At 43.6% G+C, this 16,750-nt stretch overlaps 1 long non-coding RNA gene across 1 annotated transcript; it reads right to left on the reverse strand.

The window, feature by feature from the left end:
- Positions 1–6,257: 6,257 nt before the first annotated feature.
- Positions 6,258–9,226, reverse strand: LOC132468322 (uncharacterized). Its single transcript, XR_009528207.1, has 2 exons — positions 8,930–9,226; positions 6,258–7,364 (listed from the first exon to the last, which is right to left on the reverse strand). It is a non-coding gene; the product is annotated as an uncharacterized LOC132468322 (long non-coding RNA).
- Between the last annotated feature and the right edge of the window lie 7,524 nt (positions 9,227–16,750).

The following is a 16,750-nucleotide window of genomic DNA, read 5'->3' on the forward strand; positions in this document are numbered from 1 at the left end:
AACCAGGAGACCGGTACAAGCGGTAGGACGCAGGTGGCCTGAGGAATATCGCTCTTTAGGTACCATGTACTGCCGTTCGGCTGAACGGTCTTTACTTTTTTCTTTAATAGGGAAAGAAAAAGTAGGAGCAAGCTTCCGGAACTTCCCGGTCCGTGGCGCTGCTCTCCCCGTCTGCGGCGGCTGCTGCTGCTGCTGCACCGGGGCTGGAGTCGGAGGCGGCCCCCTGGAACACTGGGACCGGCCTGGACCCCGCTTCCTCCCAGCCTGCTGGCGGGAAGAGCCCGTGAGAATCGCCCCGAACCGGGAACGATTCTCACGGAGCGCACAGCTGGTGCGCGAGCACCTCGGAGAACCGGGGACCAAATAGGCCATCCGGCGCTAGTGGACCCTGGACGAGGCTGGCTCGCTCTCGTTCCGGCACCGCAGTGTGGGAGAGCCATATGATCCTTTGAATCATGGTAGCCCACGCCATATGCCGGCCGGCCGAAACGGCTATCGGCTGGCATAGCTGGAGGATGGCGCTGGAAAAGCGGGAAACCGCCAGCCATCTCGCGGCTTCCTCCGGGCCGTAGGCCTCCCTGTCAGCCGACAAGGAGACCATGGTAGAGGAGAGCAGGGCGATGTTGTTGTTGACCGCCGCCGCGGATTGAGAGGCACAAACGAACACCCTGTCCGTTAGGCCGACAATCTGCTTCTGGAGGCGGTCGGGGGGCAGTGGCTTTTCGTTAGGGTGCCATCCGGCGCCCGGACAGAGAAGCGCTGCCCGGGAGGATACTCAGGCGAGGGATCCCCCTCGCCTGAGTATCATCCCACCCCTCCACGTTGGTGAAATCCGTGTAGGATCTTACCGGAGGCTTGAAGGTTCCCCACCTGCAGCAGTAAACAAGTGCGGCGCAGGCGGGAACAAGGGGCACTGGGTAACCCGCCGGGAAGAAGATGGGGTGCGAAAGCACTCGCCCTGCATATCGTCAAAAACAGGTCGATGGCGTCAGCCAGTTCTACCGCAGGGGAAAAGAAGAGATGCCTGGAGAGGATCCCCTCTTCAGGCAGCTCCCGGCAGGCAACACAGGAGACATGGGCCGCCATAGCAGCCGCGGCGTGGTCGGCGCCGAGGCACCGAAAGCACGCCAAGTGCCCGTCACCCGGTGCCAGGGAGGCGGGACAGGAGGCGCATAGGAGTCCTGAAAAGGACCTAGCTCCAGGAGCGCTCTCAGGTGGCCCTGAAGAGGGCCGTTTGTCCGCGGCCTCGCCCGAGCCGCTGCCACCGGCTTGGGAGATCCGTGTTGAAGTTTTCATCTTATTAATAGTAGTTCTCAATTTCTCGCTGATAAACACAAGTGCTGAAAGAAAAGGGAGGATGAGCGACGGTATACACCGCATTATATAGACACGATACCGTGGGGAAATGTGGGCGGTGCCCACGCTGATAGGTGCATAGCTAACCTAGATAGATAACCTTGCATCACTAGGGAATCGAACCCCCAATCATCAGTCTTTAAACGTTGGTCGTTGGTAACTGTAAACAAAGAGATTGCATTTTGTTTAACTGCTAACTAACAAACGGGTTTATGAGTTCACTGAACAAAGATTATGGAAATAAAAGACCACTTTTCCATCAGAAAAATCATCAGAATCGTTATTACCAACCCATAGACACTAAAAGCTAAAACCTTTCTCACATGCACACCCATCGCGAGTGACGGCTACACGCACACATGCACACCCATAGCGAGTGACGTAGGACGTAAAGTCCCGCCGGGGCTACTTGCATAAGCACTTCCTGATTCGCCGTAATACAGGCCGTTTCTCAATTCGCGTACTTGTGCGTGCTCGTGTGCTCGTGGACTCGTGAAACGTCATCAGTCGTTGCCCGAGCACTGTTCCAATTCGAAGCATGCATCAAGCGAGTACTGTCGTAAAACCCGGAAGTGTTCTTGATGCGTGCTCGATCTCGCCGTTTCACCGAGTATGCATCGGAGGTGGCTCGTGTGTGCTTGCAACCGCTATAAATCCCAGGATGCATTTCGCACTCGCAGCAGTACGATGGCGGACAATATGGAGAAGACGCACAACTGTAGCTTAAGTTACTCTTAACTTATATATTTATAGAATACAGTATATAATATAATAATAATAATAATATAAGATAATATATAAATATATATACATATGAAGTCGTGCGTGTATAGCTCATACACATGACAGGACACGCATATCTTTTCAATTTTTATTCATTCAGAATATTTACATACTATTTGAAAATGAAAGAGGCTGGGATTTTGTTTTATATCATTTGTTCATATTGTTCAGTAGTGTGCTTGCAAGTCATCGAGTCCGTAGTACGCGTGCTAGGAATTGAGAAACGGCCGATGTCTATGGGTGAAACGGCGAGATCGAGCACGCATCAAGAACACTTCCGGGTTTTACGACAGTACTCGCTTGATGCGTGCTTCGAATTGGAACAGTGCTCGGGCAACGACTGATTCGCAACGACGTTTCACGAGTCCACGAGCACACGAGCACGCACAAGTACGGGCCGTTTCTCAATTCCTAGCACGCGTACTACGGACTCGATGACTTGCAAGCACGTACTTGGCAAGTCTGTACTTCAAGCACACATACTTGCGAGCACGCGAGTACGTACCTGCGATTGGAACAGCAGCGGACTCGATGACGTCACCACCTCTGCTCGTCCGTTAACTGTGCTACGGCCTCATTTAGGCATATACTACTGAACAATATCAACAAATGATATAAAACAAAATCCCAGCCTCTTTCATTTTCAAATAGTATGTAAATATTCTGAATGAATAAAAATTGAAAAGATATGCGTGTCCTGTCATGTGTATAAGCTATACACACACGACTTTATATATATTTATATATTATCTTATATTATTATATAATATAAATATATATATAAGTTAAGAGTAACTTAAGCTACAGTTGTGCGTCTTCTCCATATTGTCCGCCATCGTACTGCTGCGAGTGCGAAATGCATCCAGGGATTTATAGCGATTGCAAGCACACACGAGCCACCTCCGATGCATGCTTGGTGAAACGGCGAGATCGAGCACGCATCAAGAACACTTCCGGGTTTTACGACAGTACCAGCCCGTCTACGAATATTAGACATCTCGCTTGATGCGTGCTTCAAATTGGAACAGTGCTCGGGCAACGACTGATGACGTTTCACGAGTCCACGAGCACACGAGCCCGCACAAGTACGCGAATTGAGAAACGGCTTGAGAAACGGCCCCTGTGTTTTCAAGAGCTTCCGACAATAAACATCACTGATTTACATCGATTATGTAGGGAAACGAAAACTCCGACCAGCAATTTGGAGAAGGGGTTTAGGCTGTATGCTGTGACCTATATTCACAGCTACGAAGGTAAGAAAACTACGTCTAACAGACGCTAGCTACTGTCAAAGTCTAGTCTTTTCAGTTAACTGTCACTTTCTAACGTGTATTACGACGCAGAAACAGCAAATTCCAACATGATTTCTTAACCAGTGTTTTATATCAGCCTTGATGTTTGCCTGTTGTGTTGAGTAATAATAGTTTAATTTATAGCCACGGTTTTGCGTACATAAAAGTAACATTACTTAGCTACCTAACGTTTCTTTCCATGTAGTAACATGTTATATATGTGATGATGGAGTAACCCAGTACAATTGAAGCTTAATGTATTTGTATGTGCTATTTCATTCAGTGTCCAATAAAGACAAGCTGACAGTGCAGGTCAGCGTGAGAGCCTTGTGCTACAGGTCGATGAGGAAGAGCGAGGCACCACAGTTTGAGTCTAGGCAGGAAGCTGTGTTCATCCCTGTTCAGTGGTGTTTGTTCGGTTAAGCAGTAGCTAAGTGTAGAGTACAGACTACAGTACAGTAAAGACTACAACTTTTCAATATTCAACTTATTTATTGTCGTTTGCACAGCAGAAGTACAGGTACATTGGAATAATTGTGTGATTCTTGGAGTCCGCTTTAAAAAAAAACATCTTTATTTTAAGAGGGAGAGAATATAACAGTAAGCATTCAGGATGGTAGGCTTTTTCTAGCACAGTTGCAGTACTTACCTTCATAAGAACCAAGTTGTTTTCTACACCCATGATGCTGAGGTTATATTTTTAATGATTTACCTTTTTCTCTTAGATCAAGCTTTGTGATTCATCACCAGTGATGAAAAAAGAAAGAGTTAGGCCCAATCTCAATACTTCCCCTTACCCCTTATCTTCCCCCTTACCCTTGAAGTTGCGTGTTCATGTGAGAGCTAGTGGTGTCTCAATACCCAATTTGATCAAGATTAAGGGATAAGATTGAGTGCTATGTACCCCTTATTTTTAAGATGATTTGAGAGCTCACTTGCTCCTCCAAGGGCTATCCCAGAGCACATAGCGAAACCGGGAATTTTAAAAAAAACATGGCTGCTTGAAGCGAGGAATATTTTACAGCTATCTACACAACTTTTTATATGTTTATAATGACTCGGTTTGATCTGAAATGTGCTACACGAACGATGCATAGTATTGTAGGTCTTAACTGAAGCTTTCAAACGGTAGTTTTAGGATACAATTAGCGCGTATACCACCGGCACTCCATTGGCTTATATGGTAGCTTGCCAGCTAGATGGCCTGCAGCGGATTCGAATTGTATCCGAATCCGTTCGGTTCGTTTATCACAGTTCGGAGCATTCTGGAGATCCGCGGATTTCGGTTTCATGAAGGCATTGCCTTATGTAGCGTATTTTGCCTACTGTAGCCTACGTCCGATACAAGGGTGTTTAGGACCCAGCGGAATGCATTCTCTCCAGTGCTGCCCGAGCCAATGAGACTTTTCCCGCCCCTCCCTTCAGCCTGTCAGCGTTCAAAACAAACTGGGCTTTAAACTTCGTTGCGCTCGTCGCCAGAGTTCTAAGCCTCGTCGGCCGTTAACCCTTACATGTTACACTCAGTGCACCATGTTTTCAAATGCATTTAGGGGAACATTTATTGCACAAAAAAGCCTTGCAAGTTGTCTGATTGCAGTCAATTAACACATTGCAAATAGACTGTGGGTCTCATTCATTTTTGTGTTTCTCCCCCAAACCCTCCGTCAAAAAAAAGTCTGCCTTTTTACTATCACGGACATGATCCTAATCCGAACCGTATCCGAAACCGAGGCCCAAAACGGTTATCTGAACCGAACCGTGGACACACTGATCCGTTTCACCACTATGCTACACACACCCTCAACTCTTCAACGATGGCGGCAGCATCTAAGATATATATATATATCGCTCTTCTTCTCTGGCTTTTATTGGCGTTTCGGCGCTCTGGTGACGGGGCAGCCAGCTGGCGACGATGAATGATGACGTACCCGAAACCGAGTGGCGTCTCATTTCATAGGGGAAAGATCTCAGCCCTTGGCCCTTACACTTGCAAGTGCTAGGGTTAAGACAAAGACAAAGACAAAGCAAAAGGGGCAAGGGGAAGAATCGAGATTCGGCCTTAATCTATGGGCTGGGCAGCTGATTTGGCTCTGGAGACACGGACCATCTTGTAGAGACAAGGCTCAATCAAAGACCAAAAAAGCCATCAGGTGGTTGTAGCTGGCAAATCTATTCACAAAATACATCACATAAAAAATGTCAATTAAAAGTGTACATCAAAAGTATACATTGTTACCAAAATAATGTCAACAGTAACTACTAAGATTTTATCGTATATATATGCATGTGTATTGTGTAGCCTCTTTGGGTGCAGTTCAATAACTACCCCAACTTCCTGTAAGACGACCTGATGTGTCTGGATATCCAATGCCCTAATGTGGTCTCTTTCTTTTTAGAGTATTGTTCCTGTCCGGGCCATATCTTTGGGAGGCGCGGTTTTTACTATCACGGACATGATCCTAATCCGAACCGTATCCGAAACCGAGGCCCAAAACGGTTATCTGAACCGAACCGTGGACACACTGATCCGTTTCACCACTATGCTACACACACCCTCAACTCTTCAACGATGGCGGCAGCATCTAAGATATATATATATATCGCTCTTCTTCTCTGGCTTTTATTGGCGTTTCGGCGCTCTGGTGACGGGGCAGCCAGCTGGCGACGATGAATGATGACGTACCCGAAACCGAGTGGCGTCTCATTTCATAGGGGAAAGATCTCAGCCCTTGGCCCTTACACTTGCAAGTGCTAGGGTTAAGACAAAGACAAAGACAAAGCAAAAGGGGCAAGGGGAAGAATCGAGATTCGGCCTTAATCTATGGGCTGGGCAGCTGATTTGGCTCTGGAGACACGGACCATCTTGTAGAGACAAGGCTCAATCAAAGACCAAAAAAGCCATCAGGTGGTTGTAGCTGGCAAATCTATTCACAAAATACATCACATAAAAAATGTCAATTAAAAGTGTACATCAAAAGTATACATTGTTACCAAAATAATGTCAACAGTAACTACTAAGATTTTATCGTATATATATGCATGTGTATTGTGTAGCCTCTTTGGGTGCAGTTCAATAACTACCCCAACTTCCTGTAAGACGACCTGATGTGTCTGGATATCCAATGCCCTAATGTGGTCTCTTTCTTTTTAGAGTATTGTTCCTGTCCGGGCCATATCTTTGGGAGGCGCGGTTTGGTGGTTTGCCGTGTGTACTTGCATGCAGATAAGTAGGGTGTTATCAATTCATACATTTTCCAATTGTTTATTAATAGTATTTTTGTTCTAGGACCAGCATTGGTGGAGTTGGAGACGGTCACATTCTGGCGCTGTCGCTTCAGTGCTCCTATTTTCATCTCATAGAATAACATGACTTTTTTCAACTATTTAAAAATAAACTTTTGTAGACTTGAACTGGAAACACGTCTCTGCAAGTCTTTACACAAATCTGTATTATAAATGTTGTTTGTTTCTGTACTATTGGTGCGGTCACATTCATGTATATAAATTCTGATAATCCCCAACTCCAATTACACCATCTCTCAACATGCCACTACTTGTGTGCTATTTATCATTCACATAGACCTATTAAGAAATAATAATACTATTAATCTGTAACGTAAAGCTATTTTCTTACCAACAATGTCCCTGCCTGACACATATCCCCGTCACGTAGGGACTAGGCTAATGACATAGGCTAATACAAAAAATGTGACTGTGAAAAAGTGACTTCCCTTGTGTAAATGCCAGGTTTTATGAACATCCTTTCTGTACCGACAGCGATATATTTTTGCACTTCTTATGACAAATGTACTTATTGTAAGTCGCTTTGGATAAAAGCATCTGCTAAATGCCCTAAATGTAAATGTAAATTTGGATGTCTGCGTCGGAGCCAGCAGACCGCTGCAGTACAAACTCTCGCTGGAGACGTAACTCCTGTAGCTAGTGATGGGCAAATGAAGCTTTTATAAAGCATTGAACCAGTTGAGCCAATGTTTCGAAAATGGGTTCATTACTCGAAGCTTCAGTGACCGTGACCTCTGCTGGCGAAGTTCGAGGCTGCAGTGGATTCAACGTATCCCTGCTTTGAAAACTATTTGACGCACAAACACACAAACCCAAATACTTAATAGCATGATCTTTTCACGAATAAAGATTGATCTAAATACAGATGTCTAAATTGTTCTTAAAGGGATATGCCTAGCCTTCTGTCCAGATAGGCTAAACTGATGTAGGCTAGGATATAATTGAAACAGCATATAAAAACTTTACCCCCAGGAATCGGATTCGAACCCGGATCCTCCACTCCACAGTCAGTGTGTTATCCCCTAGTCTACTCTAATCGATACCTTACGTTGTTCTATTACATACATACCGTACTATGCACAACTCCCGTAAACGATTGTAGCATCGTTTGTGTTTTTTTTTTTCATTAAATAATTTGGCGGTGACCAGCTGGCTTCGGGCAAGGTTGGTTGGGTGTGCTTGAGTAACTCTAGGGGGTGATTATGTGGGATGGGGTTAGACACAATACAAAGATTTGTATTGAGGTAGGCTGCCTTATGGATTGAGTCGGTTTCTTTTTTTTTTTGCTCAAAGCTTCTCCACCGAGCCGCGGACCAGTCAAGTGATTCATTCAGGCAACGAAGCAGTTGCTGGTTCGGATGTCATATGTCACGTGGTTTTATTATGAAAAATTTACGAATAAGATACATCTTATCAAAATACAGATGTCTAAATTGTTCTTAAAAGGATAGACCAGCCTATGTCCAAATAGGCTAGTAGACTAGGATATTGAAACAGCATTTTATAAAAACCTATAACATATTGACTTATTCTTATTCTATTCATTCGCTTTTAAATGTTTTATTCATTCGCTTTTCGAATATGTATTGTATTTCAATCTTGCCCCAGTAAAGCACTTTGAATGGCCTTGTGCCTGAATTGTGCTATATAAATAAAATTGCCATGCCCTATTCTTCGTACCGAGATTAGAACCGCGGTCTTTTGCACCAGTCAGTGTGTTATCCCCTACCCTAATCTTGTTGACACAATACCTGTTTTATTACATAATTACTCTTCGCAACTCCCGTACACGGTTGTTGCTCCGATTGTGTGTTGTTATTTTCTTTTTTTCCATTAAATAATTAGGCGGTGACCTGGCTTCGGGCAAGGTGGTTGGGTGTGCTTGATTACTTTGAAAGGGGGTGATTATGTGGGATGGGGTTAGACACTCAAAGATTTGGTATTGGGGTAGGCTGCCTTCGTTTTTCAACGGCTTATGGATTGAGTCGGTTTCTTTTTTTTGCTCAAAGCTTCTCCACCGAGCCGCGGACCAGTCAAGTGATTCATTCAGGCAACGAACCAGTTGCTGCTTCGGACGTCACATGTCACGTGATTTATTTTGCTCTGAAGCAAGCTTCGAAGCAGTGCTTCTTGGGAGTTGTAGATCGGGGTTTGAAGCAGGTATCAAAGCTTCAGTGTCACACTGCCATCACTACCTGTAGCTCCTTTCTCAGCTCCTGTACTTCATTTGAGACGCTTTCAGCAGCGGATGCGGGCATATCCATGGCAGCCGGTTCAGGGACAGAGCAGTAGTCTTGATCGTTGAAAAGGAGATCAACTTCATCTTCCGGAGGGGCAGTTTCGACGAACTGATCCACTCTCTCCCACACGCCGCGCCTTGGGGTTTCGACTGTATACTGGTTCCACTCACAAATGGGCGCTACGGCACCTTTTGTAAGTCTCCTTCGACCCTGAAGAGTAGTTGGCTCAATCATCTTGTCAGAACTAAAGTGTCTGCTACAGATCTTAGAGTGAGTGGTGATGACATATTTATCCCGGCGTATGTTTACAATCCATTGACTCCTCACGTCAGTTTGGCTCGGAAAGCCATGGAAACTTAATACCCCTTTGGATTTGGCTGACGCTTTACAGTGGGGGACACAGCAGTGCTCGGCGTAGGTTTCTCCTGCCTATAAAAATGAACCGTTTTAAAATGTTTGCGGTCTTGATTCATGTCTAAACATAAAGTGTATCAACGTCAGCTGGCTAGCGCGATAAACACACAGACCGGAACCGGCCGAGCTGTATTATTTGAAACAGGAAGTACGTCACACAGCTTAGTGCATACACGGAGCTGTGTTCGAAATCATTCCCTATCATGGATGTAGTGCACTAAATAGGGTGCACGCCATTTTGTAGGGTGTTCGAATTCTCAGTGGTCCACTATATAGTGGACTTAAAATAGGGTACATACGGGCTGTTTCCCAATGTCAAGGAAGCATGCTCAACAGCCGCCCTTTTAAGGACGCTACGTCATAGAACGCCGACAAGCACTGTTCCAATGTTGAGGACACTCGAAAGCCGCGCCATTTTGCGTCCTTTGTTTTTGAGAATTCCGAGATTTTTCAAGGATGCATCGCTGCATCCTAGACGAGCCAAAACTACCCACAATCCTCTGCGTTCACTGGGCGGGTTCTTGAAAATGGCAGAGCAGTACACGTTCAAATGAAGTGAAGTTATATTAGCTTTCAGAAATATTTTGTGCCGTATTGCTTTTTATAGATTCATCATGTTAATGCAAATAATCAAGCCTAAAGACCTGTGCCACTTTTCAAACGTTTTTGCAACTTAATGATACGTTGCTATATTTTGCATGGACGAAGCTGGTGTTAAACACCACTGTCACCAATGTCAATTTACTCGCTCACAAGATTACATTATTTATGCATACCTGTTTGTGTTGAATCGTTTTTTTTAGGGTCAGCCCAGCAAACGGAGGCTTTTGTGCTTGTTTACCGGTGGAAGGGATAGTGCCACTATCCAATGTTGTAAAATTAATGCACAACCGATCTTTTGCAATGTTTGTAATTTTGAATGAACGTATATAATTGTATTTTATATGATATACTTATGTGTTCAAAGCACTGGTAGATTGTAGGCATATATGAATGAATGAATCAGATCAGTTAAATAATATATCCAAATAAATACATGTTTATCATCTTTCTTTGTCTGTTCCCCCCTGCATAATAGTAATCAACCGTACTGTAAATGTGATGCATGAATTAAGTTCTCAGATAATTTCACTTAGTTTTATAAAAATTTAATGGATTTTCCTTTTAATAAAGACGATTCGATCAACCGCAACAAAGCTTTTGTGACTTCCCCAAAAAGGTGACCAGATTTCTGAAATGAAAATCGGGGACATTTTCAATGTGGCGGTGAAAAATCCTTACATATTATCATTATGAAATAAAAAATGGTGACAAGTACTTTTTCATGTATTTTAACCAGCTTTTATTACACAAAAGGTCAGAGGCGTCATTAGGGGGCGAAAAGTTAGGACAATTCTGTGGGCAAGTGACTGACAGGGGCCCTGAAAAAATATTAGAACATTAGTTGTGTTAATAAAGAAACATCATTAATGGATTTTAATAGAAAATCAAATTTATAATTAAACAAACACTTTATTAATATGCAGAATGTTTCCTGCATGTCTTCACAGTGTTATATTATCACAGCTCAGTGTCAGTAGATATTGTAAAGTTAGTATCGGACTCTAAGATAATTGAAGCCTTCACAGGTAGAGGAGTGGTTACAGAAACTGCACATGGTTGGCGTTGCCTGTGTGTAATGGTGGGACCCAGTGTGATATCTTTTCATGGGGCCCAACATCCCTGGTGGTGCCCCTGCAAAAGGTTAATAAATCAAAATATCAGCACCCACAAATATCATGTATCAGTAGTGCACATCAGTGTCAAAAACACAAATATAGAATAATACATGAGAAAAAAATCTCTCTTCCAAAGTTAAGTGTCATGTGCAAAGACGGCTGCCAGACCAGTAGCTAGTAAATATCAAGATGTAATTAATAATAATTACCAAGTCAAAACATATAAAAATATGTAAGACTCTCGTCTGTTCTCTTCTCCTTCAATGCTTTTCTTTTCTTCACGCTTCTTTCTTCTCTCCTTAGCTTCCCTCTGTTGTTTACTTCTTTATTTCCGCCTTTCCACACTATTCTCTGCTCTTTTCCTCTTCTCTCCTTCTCTGGTGTTTACTTATTTATTTATTTATTTATTATACCTTTACTAAAAACAGTGACATATAAAACAGTGACTCAGGGCATCAGCTAATCAAATGGTCTGCATTTATAACTACTAGTCATTGGTTACCCACACAGCCCGACACAAAAAACAGCAGCCTAACACACACAACTATCAACCATTGACTTATTATTAATTTATTTATTATTAATTAATAATATCATCATTATTATTATTTTAACAGTCTCAGGTCCCTATGCCTACAGGAAAATCATATGCTACCAAAGCAGTCTTCCACCTCCCCCTCTTCCAAAACAGAGCCACATACAATGCCATCAACTGGTAATCTCATGCTAACGTTAACATTACAGCTTCACTAATGACAGATATGAAAACATTGTCATGATGTTAACGTTCACTGACTTTTATTACGTTACGTTAGGTCTTCAGTTCAGATAAACAATCATACTTATTTTAACGTTACATCACTTCTCACATACACACACACAGGGCCGTTGCACCAAATCCTGGGCCCCTATACTATAGGTACTGATGGACCCCCCTGCGCTAAGTTGTTGAGGGGGGGGGAAGACGTGGCCGATAGGTAATTTTTTTTTTTATATATTTTTTTTTTCATGGGCCCCCCCTCTGCCTTGGGCCCCCCCACAACTGTCCCCCTTGTCCCCGCAGTCCGTCGGCCCTGCACACACACACACACACACAGCCAAGTCTACTGCCAATTTACACAAAATAAATAAGTTCATACACAACATACCATTTATGAGACCGCTGATCTTCTCTTTTTCCTTTTTGACGCCTCAAGATTGTTGTTGTTGACGCTGCTGCGTCTGGTCGTACGTCCTGATAACGTCTGTACGTCACACGACGTCTTCTCTGGTGATGCGTTAAATGACTATGGTGTTTGAGTCTGCACGCATTTTTCCCCATGATTTTTCCCCCATTCAGTGTCAAAATCGGGGACATTTCCGGGGACAGCTTTGACCGGGGACAGATCACCGAAAACGGGGACTGTCCCCGGAAATCGGGGACGTCTGGTCACCCTACCCAAAGAGGCTCCATGCGAAGGAGACATGACGGCATTCATAACAGACAAAAGTCAAATAAATATCGATCAGCTTGATTGCTGCCATGTTTTATTCATAAGCGCACATGTGTCTACAAGCGGACACGCAGTATTATAAAGCGGAAGCGCTTCCACACTACCAAGTCGTTCCAAAGTCTGAACGTTACAAACGCTAGGAAGCACTCGAGCTAGCACTCTATTCTCATCTCCATAGGACGCGACTAGCAAGGACGCGTCCTAGCAAGGCTGCAGCCTTCACTTTGGGAAACAGCCACGATGTACCCTACATGTTACTCCCGTATACCACAATGCAATGCGGTCGTGTTTTCCCGGAGGAGAAGAAGAAGCTGAATAACCGCGAAAACGAATACATTTAATGATGGAGTCTCCGGCTTTCGTTTAGAAATGTCAACAATTTATTTGGGATTTAACATGGAATATTTAACATTCAAATGTAATTAAACAAGGAGATGTAACATTCAACATCAATACAACCTCGTGAGTGCCCGGTTTGTTTACATGGTCACACAAATAGCCTACCCGGCGCATTTACTGACGCAAATGACGTTTAGAAATCGAAAGCGTGGTGTCCGAATTCTCGTTTGTTCGTTCCCTAAATGGGACTCTCTAAATCGACGCCACTTCGACCTGGGCGGGACTTTACGTCCTACGTCACTCGCTATGGGTTTGCATGTGTGCGCGTAGCCGTTTTTCTCAGGGATCTGTGCACAACTCCCTTGCACTACAGATTACGAGCGTCAGTGTCGTACGCGATGGAGGGTGGGTGACATTCCTACAGTCTGTGATGATAGGCTATATTTCTACAAATGACTTACTATTACTAGCGATTAACATGACGAAACAACACGAACTAAAGGCCGATTTAGGGTCGTTTTAGACGCAGAGACGTAAGCACGTAATTTACACAAGGGACTTGTTTTAGACAAGTTTTGATTTACGGTTCCTTAAGGATTGCGCGTGTTGCAAGGGGATTCTCCGCCAGAACAGTAGGGGGAGCAACGAACAAATCTGTGGGCGTGGAAGTGGAAATCGCTGTGAAATGTGAGACTCCCGAAAGGATGTGGTTAGCTGGCCAATCACAGTCTTTGCGAGCTGCGTAGGGCCGTAGTGTTTTAGTCGCATAGTCAGGAATTTTGGGCAACGCACTTAAGCACGTAAGGGGGGATATTTTACCGCGCAAGGGGGGGTTATGTATCTTACGTGCTTACGTGTTACGTCTAAAACAGAGCATATATCGGCCTTTAGCTAACATTAGACTATAGCCATACCAGATAACGCCATACCAGCTAACCCTAACTATTTATATTAAACTCTGAACCATTTTGCAACAGGCAACTGTTTGTTGGTGCGTCTTATTGCTTCCCACGTCTGCGTCTGCATCTTTCCCACTCCTGGCTAATAGTTTCAGCTTTTGTACTGTATATCAGAAATGATCACCCTGTACCACACTGCTGACTTGTTGATGTTTTGTGAGCACTCACGCATTTCTCTAGGTATCTTAAAGGCACCCAGTGCAACTTTCGAGGCTTAAAAATAAACATTCAATTTCTAGTCTTTTTTACACGTAGTAAGTTTCAATAACTCCATACCATTACATACCGACATTTAAGCAGCAAAGATGAGACGTCGTTGTGTGGTGAGAACTGATACAAAATCGATAACAACAACAATGCCGCCATTTTCTTTATTTTTTGTAACCTACAATAAATAAAGCAGGCTTCCAGTCAATGGAAAAATGGCTTCTCCCCAACGGCGATTGTTGTTGTTTACGATTTTCTATCAGTTCTCACCACACAACGACGTCTCATCTTTGCTCCTTGAATGTCGATATGTAATGGTATGGAGTTATTGAAACTTACTACGTGTAAAAAAGACTAGAAATTGAATGTTTATTTTTCATTGAATGTTTACATAAAGTTGCACTGGGTGCCTTTAAGTTTCCTACTGGAGTCATCAAAACTTTGGACATTGTTATTGTAAGAAATATTGTGTTGCAAAAACACTTTGTGTCCAGTAACATTTCTATATCATAAACTACAAGTTACGCAAAATGGCATACAAACATCCAGTCCAATATGAAAAAAAAAGCTAGCTTCATTAAGGAATCGAACCCCTTATCACTGCATTAATGAGTTGTTCTCTGACCACTAACCCATCAGGTCTTAGTACATGCGATTCAAGAGTTAACCACTTGACAATCTTTAAACTTCGGTTGCCTAGAAATTGTAAAGACAGTGATGTGTGTACATTGTGCGAGTATCCGTCACTTGCGATGTGTGTGCAGTCCAAAATGAAAGAAAAGACCTTGCATCACTAGGGAATCGAACCCCCAATCATCAGTTGGTCGTTGGTAACTGTAAACAAAGAGATCGCATTTTGTTTAACTGCTAACTAACAAACGGGTTTATGCGTTTATGCGAACAAAGATTATGGAAATAAAAGACCACTTTTCCATCAGAAAAATCATCAGAACCGTTATTACCAACCCATAGACACTAAAGCCAAAACCTTTCTCACATGCACACCCATCGCGAGTGACGGCTCTGCGCACACATGCACACCTATAGAGAGTGACGTAGGACGTAAAGTCCCGCCCAGGTCGAAGTGGCGTCGATTTAGAGAGTCCCGTGAAGGATACAGCCGATGCATCCTTCAAATCCGGGAAAAGAAGGCTGCATTCGTAGGCCGCATTTGAAGGACCCTTGGAATTGGGACAGCACTTGGCGCGTCGCTGTGACGCAATCGGCGTCGACGCATCCTTCGAATGCAGCCTTCGAAGGATGCGTCCTAGGAATTGGGACCAGGCCCCCAGGATAGGGGCTTACTTCCGCAATCCACCAGTGCTCAGAGGCCAAGCCTGGTATTGCAGCTGTTTAAGCTGGCAGTGGACGGGGGTCCGTCATTTCATGTGGCCCAGAAGTAGATATCGCCGTCCACTCCAATACAAGTGGGAACAGGATTGTGTCTCCGCAAAAAATGTCTGGATATCAATCAAAGGCTCATAATTATCTTTCTACCCTGTTCTAAAAAAATGTAAGTTTTTTCTTTTCAAAACGCCTCCTCAAGCGTTTTAATAGCAGTTGATGTTGGGTGGGCAGCTGAAAGGAGCCGTACTGAAACAAACGGCTCCTTGCTATGGACCTATTTTGAAGTGCACGGCTCCATTAACTTCCGAATTAAATTAAATTCCGAATTAACTTCCATTAACTCCATTAACTTCCAAAGTCTGAGATTTGTCCTTTTACTTAACATGAATGGCGTTGAACACGGATATATAACCAGTGGTGGGTAGTAACGCATTACAAGTAACGCAAATGAGTAAAAAAGTAAATTTTTCGGGTACTTTTCACATTCCTTTTTTAAGTCTGTAATTTTACTCTTACTCAAGTAAATATTTGATTTAGAATTCTACTCTTTACTCAATTACATTTTCCATTTTGCTTTCATTAAAATGAGTATTTTGATAAAAAACATTATCTTCGTTGACTGTAATACAAGCGTACACATTAGCGACGCGCTTTCCCTAGGTTGCAACGTGAGTCGACCGTTACGTTGGGACTGAGGACTAAAAACGCATGGATACAGACGCGCAGGAAGATATTTTCGCCAGGGGGTGCGGATTTACGGTCCACGTAGGCTATAGTTTATATAATTCTAAAGAAACTATGTTGCACTGTATTCTGCAGACCACTCACAAACTTCGTCATTGTCGTGTCTGGCTCTGTGAGTGTGCGTGCATGCTATGTGCGTAGGCTGGATAAATCTGATTGCCCAATCAGCCAACCAAGTCAGTCTCGTTTGTGTTTAATTGGTTGTGTTCCTACCAAGCTCTTGCCTTTTGTCACATGCACAGAGCTTAATGCAAATTTGTTTGAAATTAAATTACATTTTTTGTTGTACATATTGCTTTTGTTGTACAACTTGTGAAGAAATGTTTTAGGAGTGCATCTCTTTCTCTCCCTCACTCACTCACGCATTCTAACCAGCCGCGTGCCGTCCATATGGGCAGGTGGGGCGGCAAACTCCCTGCAAAAGCATGCTCCCAAAAAAATAGTTCCTCAGTAAATCATTGCTCCAAGTTTATTGTTAATAATGTGATTGTCACATTAACTATCTATAGTTTCTGTAGGCTTTCCGACTATTTTTGGTCTGTTGATATCAAATTG

The sequence above is a fragment of the Gadus macrocephalus genome, chromosome 11 (genome assembly GCF_031168955.1).
Source record: "Gadus macrocephalus chromosome 11, ASM3116895v1".
Classification (NCBI taxonomy): Eukaryota; Metazoa; Chordata; class Actinopteri; order Gadiformes; family Gadidae; genus Gadus; species Gadus macrocephalus.